Genomic DNA, 10,931 nt, shown 5'->3' on the forward strand with positions numbered 1-10,931 from the left:
GGGGTGTCACTACATGCAAATACCAATCCCATAATTGCTGTTGTTTTCCCAGTTAGAGAGTTATGGAAATGCGATCTTAGCAGGTTTTAAAAGCCACTCAAATTAGATCGTATAACTGGTCAATTTTGTTCGGATCGTTAGATTTAGGAGCAGGAATTAGAGACACTGCCAAGTACTAGTATTAAACAGCCATTAAAAAAAAAAAGAGTCTGGGAATGTTTGTAGCATATTAAAGGCACACTATGCAAGATTTGTATCTTAATATAAACGCTTCGAACTTCAAACCCAATATGGAATTGCGCCTAACAAATTGTTTAGGTATTTTCAAATACGGCATTATTTGACGACACATAAAGAATGGGACAAAATTAAAAATTCAATGTCTAATTTTGAACAGTTTTGGATCGAAGCGGTGGAGGATCAAAAGCATACAAGTAAAATCATTTCTAGTCTATACAACAGAAATCGTTTGGATTTGGCAGATAATACATTAGATGTGAAAAATAAATGGGAACTGGAGGCCGATACCATTATTCCGGAGGATGATTGGGAAAGGTCTTGGGTGTCTTGGCATAAATGCCTAAATAGTCCAAATTGGAGGGAATTTGCCTGGAAGTTGAGAATGCGGTATTTCAAAACACCCTTTGTTATATATGGCTATGACAAGAGGTCTAGCCCCCTGTGCTGGAGAGGGTGTGGAGTAATTGGGGATTTCTCACACATCTTCTGGGACTGCCCTAAATTACAAATATACTGGAAGGAGGTAATGAGGGTAATTGGGGAGATATTGGGGTTGAACATATTAGTTGAACCACAGAGACTAATTTTAGGGAACACATATTTAAGAGGGTTGGGAGAAAACAAATTGTATATGCTTAGAGCTCTGGGGTTAGTAGCACACAAAATGATTACGAGAAACTGGCTTAAGCCCCACCCACCCACCCTAGACCAGTTGTCCCAAAGAGTTAAAGCTGTCAATTGTATGGAAAGTATAACCACAAAACTACAATTCAGGATGGTTATTTATTTAGAGAGATGGCCACCTGTCATACAGTATTTGACGAGAATAGTGTGTTGAATTGGGACCGGCGTCTTGCAATTAGGAAAGCATACTCTCGCTTCCTGTGTGTTCATAGCACGTCGATTATTGGGTATATAAGTGCATGTCAAAACTGTTTCGATACCATGTTGTGTGAGATGTCTTGTCAAGGATCCTGTTTTAATAAATGTTCAAAAAAAATATATATAAACGCTTTGAAGTCATTCTGATGGTAAACAAACTCGTAGTAGGGCGAATCATCCCGATAGCAAAGCAGGGGGGGGCGCCGCTGGCAAAACCGGTTTGAGAGGTGGCGCCCCGCCAAATCTCGCGAGAATCACGACTTGCCTTACGTCACAACGTCACATACATCAACAACGTATAAGAAGCAGCCTCTATGGAAGACATTAGCACACAGTTCAGACGTGAATCATGGCAGAGTCGACGAAGACAACAAAGAAAGCGCAGTCAGAAGAGTCGAGGAAAAAGAAAACGAGAAACTGACTGCGTGGGGAACCAGACAAGAGTCCCACTCGGTCAGGCTTTCACTCGTTTGCGAGACCTAAAAAGCAGCAACGGTAACGTTGTAAGTAATCCACTTCACTTTGACAAAAATGGGAACTGCATAGTATGCCTTTAATCTAATTATATGGTAAAATGACCTTAATTATACCTGTTGAAACTTAGTTTTACCGTATTTGAAATCAATGTTTAATTTGTGTGACAACAATCAACGGAAACAGCTACATTGTTATTCCATTGTTCTAGTCAGGGGAGACTGCAAAACAGGAAAGACAGTGATAAACACATACAACTGTAGGAAGAGCATTTACTATTTCATTACCTGCTTCGTTATCGCTGTCACTATTTGTTTTTCACACTGGTTAGTGCAGCGCGCTGGAATAACAGTTATCCCGTTAATTTCACAGTCAATTCCAGAGGCTGCACAGCGCCCTTCTTCTCTTTGCCATTTTTTCCTTCAGGACATTGCATGAAGGGTTCTGAAAGAAGGGAGCAAATCAAGGTCAGAGAAAAATGATAGATGTAGATGCTAGAAGGTTAAGACCAGTACTCTATTATGACCATCATGACAAATCATGACATTGCCGTTATTGCTGGAGGGATTCACTGTTGGACGGGTTGTGCAAAAGAGAAAAAATATCAGTACAAGGCTTGGTCTCACAGGGTTGCTTTCGGAAATTACCTTGCAAATTAAATGTACATATGTTCAATAATTAAAGCAGAAGCTAGGTGTTCAGCAGCACAGTGTGGTACCAATCTTATTAGATTATTAACTGTTGGAATTGTTGGGGCTTTGTAAATTATAGTGTGGTCTAGACCTACTCTATCTGTAAAGTGTCTCGAGATAACTCTTGTTATGATTTGATACTATAAATAAAATTGAATTGAATTAGTATAAGAGCTATGCCCAAAAAAGAGGTTTTGAGTGGAAACGCATCCTTCATTCTGCCCCAACTCTAACTAACCCTCAGCTGGCTTTTGCCTACAAACATATTAGTGAAGATGATGATGAGTGACAGTGACTTTTACATCTCGCCCCAATTAGCGAGCCACCCTTGTTCCCTCTCAACATTTACTGTAGGAGGAGGGTTGACACATGCCCATCAGTCACTCACCTCTCCATTTTCCCCTCTCGCTGCCTGCACGCAACCCTCCCCCCTTGCCTCCAGGCTCACAGGCCTGTTGCCACCGGTGTCACAGCCAGCTGCCATCATTCTCAATGTCCATTTCCCCTTTTTCAACTGCAGACTGAGACTCAGAACAGCAAGTCCAACCAGCACTTTTCAACATTCATCATGTTGTTTACACATATCTTTGCAGAATTAAATCAATCTTCCCTTACCAATGGATAGGTGAGTGTGGTTCTAAATAGGGATTTCATTTCTATGGTTTCCTGCTCTCCCGGACAGACTGAGAAAACCTCTGTTAGTGGCATGAAAATAGTACCAGAAGTATTCGTACACAATATTTCACAGCTTCAACCACAAGATATGTGTGTGGCAGTCGACTGGATACCCGCGGTGATGGTAACATGAGCGGACACACTGCAGGAATGCAATTTCCCAGGTCTGAGCACAAGCAGAGCGTTACTCAATAAAAATGTGAGGTTTTAGCACTTCAGCTTTTAGCACCAAATCAAAGGCGTGGTTTTCGAAAAATATCACTTAATGGGGGGAGTGGGAGTTGGTTTCACTGCAGCTGAGACATGGACTGTGGGGACTCATGTGATCAGAAGGAGGTGAATGTGATCAGTATACAGTAAGTAAAAGGTTATATAGTGCATATTACTTTTATTAAATCACTCATCTCCTTTTTCCTTTGCATTTTGACTCTTGAGCTGCTGTAACAAGTGAATTTTCCCTGGTGTGGGATCAATAAAGTTTGCATCTTATCCTATGTTTTTTTTCATGGTGTAGTTGAAATTGTACAGAAAATATATTTAACCAATTCAAACTAGTAGACTTACTTCATACATTAACAGCAACCAGCCCAATCACTACTATGTGTCTTTAAAGAACATGTCAGACATTTGAGGAATACTGTGTTAAATGCACCCATTTGTTTTATTGATCTCTCTTTCATGGGGTTAAAGTGAACCCATTAACTTCCTTCTTTGCTCTGAGAGTTTCCTGTATTGACCCGTTCTTCTCTGGGACTCTTCCAAAGTGAGAGTACTTAGAGTAAAGTGAATTGTAAACACTGTAAAGTCCATAGATAAGCTAGCCTGGGAAAACCCTGACTAACTTCTTGGAAATTTGAGATTTGCTCTGCAAATCAGTCTGGCCAAGAGCCCATTCAAGCCCATTTCCAATTTTTCCAAATCGAGGCACCAATCACAACCGTTGAGGCGGGCTTTACACGATGACGATAGCGCAGCGACGGCAAGCAGTTTTTTATTTACATTCAACATGACGGCCACCGAAGCGCTGCGACCCGTTGATGCCGCCGTCACCGCTACGTCACCCGGATCGTTGGTCTGATTGGTTGAAGGACTATCCAATTGCGCCCAGAGGCATTTGAGTGGCGTCCATTGGTGACGCCCCTTTGGAAATGAGCTGTGAATGAACCTTGCCCAGACCCACTCTCAGTTACAACTGAGAAGGATCTGGTGTCAAGCAGAAGCCTCAAAAAACACAGAGGTCTTTAATTGCATGTCTGTCAAACCACAAACCATCTAAATATAGGTCTAAAGGAATATCTGCTGCTTTTGAAGGAAATGAGAGGAGCTGATGTGATTAGCTTTTATTGAGGAGCTTCACCTGCTGATACGGTCTTCATCCTACTGAAATTACCTTCATCTAGCTTCAACCCCCTCTCCATATTTAAAAAATTGTCTGCAAGCTTGCACCCCCAGTTTGCAATAGGGTTGCATTTACGACCAGTTTAAGGAAAATAAGAGGCATGAGTGTCAAGCTCTCACCATGTGTTGCCTCACACAAACCAGGATAAAACCTGCAGTGAAGTAACAGGGAGTCACAGCTCTGCATGGCTTATAAGGCTTATTAACATTCCTCCCCAACGCTCGAAGAATAACAAATATTGAACGGGACTTTTAAATACAGTAACTGTGATATTCCCATTTGAGGACTGTGTGTTGTAAATGAGTGGAACAGCAGTGTGTTGTAATGTGGATTGATACTCTCATAATAACTGTGCTCAACTAAGCAGGCTTTAAAAAAAAAAGCCCCTTCAGCTATCGGTCTTGCTCTTTTTAGTTCTTTTTCATTTTTCGTACTAATGCAAATTTGATTGCATGGCAGACCAGCCCAAAGCACAACCAGTCCACTTTTCTTTGCATATTGTGTGTACAGTGTCACTTTATTTTCATGTTTAAATCTACTTTTGTTGAATCAAAATAGTAGTGTGTTGCAAAATGAATAGCCATCCTCCAACATGTTCCACTGAGAAAGTCTGATTATTTCATCTTAGTTTCAAAAGCCATGCATTGATTTGAAAAGTGTTCCATCTACTTTTGGACAACAACACAAAAACAAATCGATACTTCAAACTAAAGGCCCTGAGACAATCAGCAACTTCGATCACCAGCCCCTCTCAGCCTGCAAATGTTTTACATCTCAGTCTAATTCATGTCTTTTAAAAAGACCTTTTCAACATAAAGGAAGCACGAAGCCCCAAACATCCTTGTAACAATTAATGGTAACGTATACCACTAAAATTCAATGGCGCTCTCAGTTAATCAGCCTTCTACATCAAAAACAAATTGTCTGCAGACTTATTTTTTAAACAACTGGAAACAAATGGGAAATGAAACATCCACATACCCTGTAATCATGGACATTGTTGATGCTCTAAGCTCTCTAAACTGTTTTGTTCCTATTTCTTACTTTCCCCAGATTGTCTGAAACTACGTTTTGTTGCTGTATTAACCATGTCTTCCTTGCAAAAAAATCATTGATCAAACTAATTATGTACGGTACCTGCACTCACAAAACACATGCGGTGTACAAGTACAACGCTGAACACCTCCCTCACATATCCTCATTTATTCCTTTTCTTGACAGCCCAGCTCCCACAAAACTCCTTCCTTTAACAGCAGGAGAATGTCTGTCTGCGCCACCTCATCAGCCGTGTCTTCACAAGACAACATTTTCTCCACCCTATCCTGAACACGCCAACCTCCCATCTATCCTCCCAGACACGTTTGCCCAGTGTGACAATGACTTCAGAATGGCCGAGTGTGGCAGGAGAGACCAATCCGTTAAAATCAGCCCATGACGGTCCATACATCAACCACCCTGGAGAGGAGCTGGCTTCCATGAGGCCCAGCCTTTTTCCCAGCTGCCCAGCTACCTATCTGGAAGGCTGACTGCCGACATCAAGGAGATTTAGTGCCGAGTCTCAGTAGCCCTGGACGGGACAATCCCGGCAGATAGGAAACCGTAATTACAGCTGGGTGGGAGGCTCGCCGGGAGTCTGGAGCCTTGCAGAGATTTGATGTCGTAAGGCCAATAGATTCCTGGGTGCCTGGAACAAATGGTTGCCTCAGTTGTCAGAGCAGAAAAAGGACTACAGATTTGGGCATGTTTGACTTTAGAGGAGGTGATTTACTGTTTTAGCTGTCTCCTTAGTGAAATAATTCTACCCAGACAGGAATATTATGACTTTGAGTGCACATTCTGACTTATGTATGAGCTATTCAACGTTAATAACACTTCAGCAAAGTCAATTTTTAACTTCAACTGACTATGCTAATAAACTCAAGTACCTATATTATTTCTGCAGCATATACATATTTAAAATTCGCTCATAGTATGGACAATGTGTTAGGATCAGCACAGTAATGTTTATAGGCCGAGGAGTGGATGACACGGGGGAAATAATGGACATGCATAAATGCAGGACATGCCCTAAGAAGACATTTCCTCTAGCCCTTCAGTGAGTCATTTACAATATCTGCAGGACTTAATTAGGGTCAGCACAGACAATAAAGTGCCAACCTGACCTACAGAGACACAGACATTAACAGCAGGGTCCACATAGCCTCTGGTGATGTCTGCAGCATCATCCATTTCTAAGTCTTCTTGCTTCATCTTTATTTTTTACCATCTCCCTGTTTCACCTGACAACTCTGTCATTCTCCGTCTCTGTCATTCTGCTGCACCCTCTTACTTTAACCTTTCAAGCCACAATCTCACTTTCTCCCACTCTCTCTATAAATATCTGTCTCTGAGCCTGTCTTTTCCCCACTCTCCCGCTTGCTTTTGAAGAAAACAGGGGAATCTTGCATCCCCTGTAGATGTGAACACCCACTCAAGGTTAGTAGTACTGCAGCTGCAGGAGATAACAGACCAGGGTTTCTACTGGCATACAGGACTAATTGAAGACATTTGTACAGTCAACAGCATTAATAGCCCATGCTGTCAAACACAAACTCATTTTGTCTGCTAATAAAACTAAAGCCAAATTGAATGTTACAGTCTATAAGGTTTAGACAATGTGATATCTCAGTCTGTCCCCTTTTTTTCCAAAAATAATACAGCGAAACAAAGTTGTATATCCTATTTAGCTGTGTGAAAAACCCATTATGCATTCTTATCCCTGGCAAAGCAAAAAACAACAATGCAGCCATTTTATGCATCAACCCTTTATGATATTGTCATTTTTTGGTGGTCCAAATGGATTGCACGCTTTGCAGAACTTTAGGTGGACCCACTTTCAACTCTCCCTCCTGACAGCTGACACACAAAAACAAGTGTCACAGCACATAATATCATTCCCCTGCCATTCCAACATGCGGATGTAAGGAATTTCAGCTTATTCTGCTTGTAAGTCTCACTTGATAAGAATGTCAGCAAACGGATTAAATATAAAATGCAAATGTAAGATAGCACGGTAGATACAAAATTCAATATTCCTCTTTTTAATGTTTTTCTCTTAATGCTGTCTGATGTGGATATTAAAATGAGGTCAGCCAGGCCTGACGAAGAAATTACATGATTTAATGGCACCCCAGGGGAAGTTTAAATATAGCTCTGCATTACAACTGGCTTCCAACAGCACAGCATGACATGAGTTCATCCATAAATACTTAAATACTGGATGGTATTACATACGTATGACAAAGACCTGTCCATCTGCTTTAGCAAACGTATTTGCTTATAATTAAATATTTCATTATAGTGGTGTAGGAAGTGGCAATAGGACAGTGTACTATATGTAATTGGAGGCTGAGGTGCTGTCCCCTGCACTGCCACTAGGTGGAGGGACAACCCATGTCTCCTGTAGGCTACTCATCCAAACCCTTTGATTTGTGTGAGCATTCTGGACTCTACAAAGTATTTTATGAACACACATAACCTTGTTTTTAATTTAATTAACATCCAAACACAGAAATAATGAGGCACATCCATTCATAAGAAAAGTAAATAGTTAGTCAAGCTATCAAAATTGTGAATATAAGTCTATAAGAAACATGCAAGCAGATCAAATGGATTAGTATTGATCATGTATTTAAGGAAAGCCCATTTTACATGACATTCACATGAAAGCAATTTAGATGGAGACATCCCACTGGGCGTGATGGGCAGCTTATTCCCTTTATACACCGTTTTACCATTCATCTGTATTCTAGGTGGGAAATCTCTTTCATGGAGGCTTCAAAATAATTTTCCCCATCACATCTTAAAAAGGGAAACTGCATCTAATAATAATCCTAAATGCAGAGAAGAGAAGTCAGGGTGAGACACACAAGGATCAATCCTGTTAGGAAATTAAAACATCAATCAATACCAAACAGGAATCAAAGAAATGAAGTCCAATCTTCAGTCACGCTGAAAAACATGAAAGATGCTTGCTGAAGTGTAAAAATGAAGAATTTCCCTGTGGAGATGAGCCTAATTTTGTGATCCCCCTTAAAGTCTGATCAACTTTAGTTAAAGTCACATCGCCAGCATGTTAAACAGCAAGAATATTAGTCGTACTTTGGTACGACTAAAAGTTAAATGCTGGGAAACTTCAAATTATAACCTAAATGTGCAAACTAAATACAAGAATTAACAAAACAAAAAAAAAATATTTGTGAAGCCAAAATGAACAGTGCCATGCCGACTGACATAATGAATGAAGCATGACAGATGTAGGTTACATCTGGTCCCACTGGTAGAAAGCAATCCTGTAGTGAAGGCAGGGAGGCACCAGCCACTGTGACAGCTCCATTCAAGACTCCAAGCTGAGCTAAGAGGAGGTGAGAGCTGCAGATACCTTTAATTTACTAAGACCGCGGAATGCTACCCTCCATTCAATCATTCTCTCTGTAACAGTTGAATGCAAGCAGACAACTCCGGATTCACGATATGTACTTTTCTCTCTGCTTCACTCAAACTGCAATATAAATATCCACAATGTCCCAGCACTCTTCTGTGAGCTTTCCTAGTTTACCCTCATGCAAGTGTCACCCTGTGGTCCCCCCTCCCTCTCTGAAAAGGGTCTAGAGTTATTAGACAACACCAACCCTCATCAGTTAGTGTGAAGTCAGGGTAGCTCTGAAGTGATGGCAGATGACACACGTCCTCCCACAGGGCCTGAGTGTTTTCAGCCAAAACATCACACAATGCATTCCAAGAAGGCCAGATTCTACCAGCTCTGCAATTCAAATGAAGACTTAAGAACTCTAGACACATGTCACAGAGACAGAAAATTGTGATTGGTTGGGAAAGGAGGACCTGATGTCTGTCAAATGGTAAATGGTTGTGAAGCACAGAGTCTCGTACCTATAGTGTAAAAAGATGTTTTTAAAAGTAACATGGAGTTGGTAATTATTAGACAGGCTGTAAAATGTCCCAAATGGCAGTTCTTCAATTAAATGTGCTCCCTGTCAACCGAATAGTCCAACAGAAGGTGCATAGAGAGTGTACAGCAGATACTATCATCTTTCATCAGATTTTCTAATCTCACATCATGATGTTCTGACATGCACTTGCATTCCAAACTCCAAGTTCACCTTAAGGTGCTGACACGTCAAGGAGATGGTTGGCGTCGGTTGCCCTAAGTATCTGCGGTGTGTCACATACCATCTCTTCTCATCATACCTCATCGGCTTCTTTTCGGCCGGTTCAACATGTATCTGAGACGTCAGCGAGAGGATTCCCTCCGATTGGCTATTTGGCTTAAGCAAGTTAGTGCAATAGTATGAAAATGAAAATGAGGAAAGCAAGCAAATGGCTCAAGTTAAAGGCCTTATCTGATCAATCCAATACACATAGGGCTATTAAGACTGGCCAAAAATTACGTCTGAATGTTCCTTCTAAAGAAATTAGGTTAGAACAACTGGAATATTTATTTTTGCACATTATGGCCATAAGAGGGCATATGTAACACAAGATACATGACTACTTGTTTAGGTATATTTATTTCAACCTAAACATGTCTTTTAAAAGAGTTACATACATACACATTACAAAATAAACTGATGAAATAATGTCCTACACTAATTTAAAGACTGTAGACCTTGTTTCCTTTCTTCTTTGGCACCGTGGTTGGTGCTAGAATTAGAACTGAGCCCCCTAGTAAGCTAGCTATCTTATAAAGTTGCTAATACCACCACCACCACTAGTTCTTGGCTGTCTGCCTGGTGTGTCACCTCACCACTTTTAACATTATTACTTGGACTGTCCGCTTCTCATATTCTGCTTGTGCACGCCCACCGAAAGACAAGCTCTCCAAAACAGCAACAGGTCAATGTCAATAAGTAAAGGAAAAAAAAACCTCATTACACTTCACTGTCACAATACTGTGCATATTTCCGATTTACTGTTTACCCACAAACTAAGTGCACCACAAGACCACTGAGTAGGCGTTGACCTTTAACTGACAGACAATCTCTTTGTGCTTGCCCTGAGGGGAAAATCTCAACAATGCAGACGGACAAGAAATTGTTAACAGCCTGCATACAGAAGTAAGTTTACAGCGCTATTTTGATTTGACATAAGATATATAGTTGGTCTGATTTATGACACTTCAGTTAATTAATCATCAACCAGAAAGACTGCAATGACTGCAAATTGTACAACACCTTACCACTTGCTATAAACGTCTCTGCACTCTGCAAAAATAATGCCAGCAGTAGGGAGTGTAAAAATGTATCAATTAGGCTGGGCTGGAGTGTTGCACATTACTGCTTAAAGCTGTAACCTAAAACATAATCTATTGGCTGCATGTAGTCGATGAAATGTTCTTATTACTTACTGTACACTTGGGACAGCAGTCCAGCACAGTGAGCATGAGTTCAAGCCCCCACAGTAGTAAGATCGGTCTTCCTGTCCTGAGGAGTGCTTGAACCAGATTGTGACACCCTTTCAGCTCCAGATGTAGCTGAATCTGTTGAACTGTAAGGATTAGTATTACTGTGTGA

The 10,931-nt window shown here is 40.9% G+C and overlaps 1 long non-coding RNA gene across 1 annotated transcript in view; it reads right to left on the reverse strand.

Moving 5' to 3' along the window:
- LOC114572237 (uncharacterized) overlaps positions 1-10,931 on the reverse strand; it is a 31,878-nt gene that overhangs the window by 18,388 nt on the left and 2,559 nt on the right. Inside the window, exons 2-3 of the long non-coding RNA XR_003694744.1 lie at positions 10,766-10,905; positions 1,884-2,040 (exon numbers count right to left, since the gene is read on the reverse strand). This is a non-coding gene — a long non-coding RNA (uncharacterized LOC114572237). The remainder of the gene's footprint in view (positions 1-1,883; positions 2,041-10,765; positions 10,906-10,931) is intronic.

The sequence above is a fragment of the Perca flavescens genome, chromosome 17, assembly GCF_004354835.1.
Source record: "Perca flavescens isolate YP-PL-M2 chromosome 17, PFLA_1.0, whole genome shotgun sequence".
Taxonomy (NCBI): Eukaryota; Metazoa; Chordata; class Actinopteri; order Perciformes; family Percidae; genus Perca; species Perca flavescens.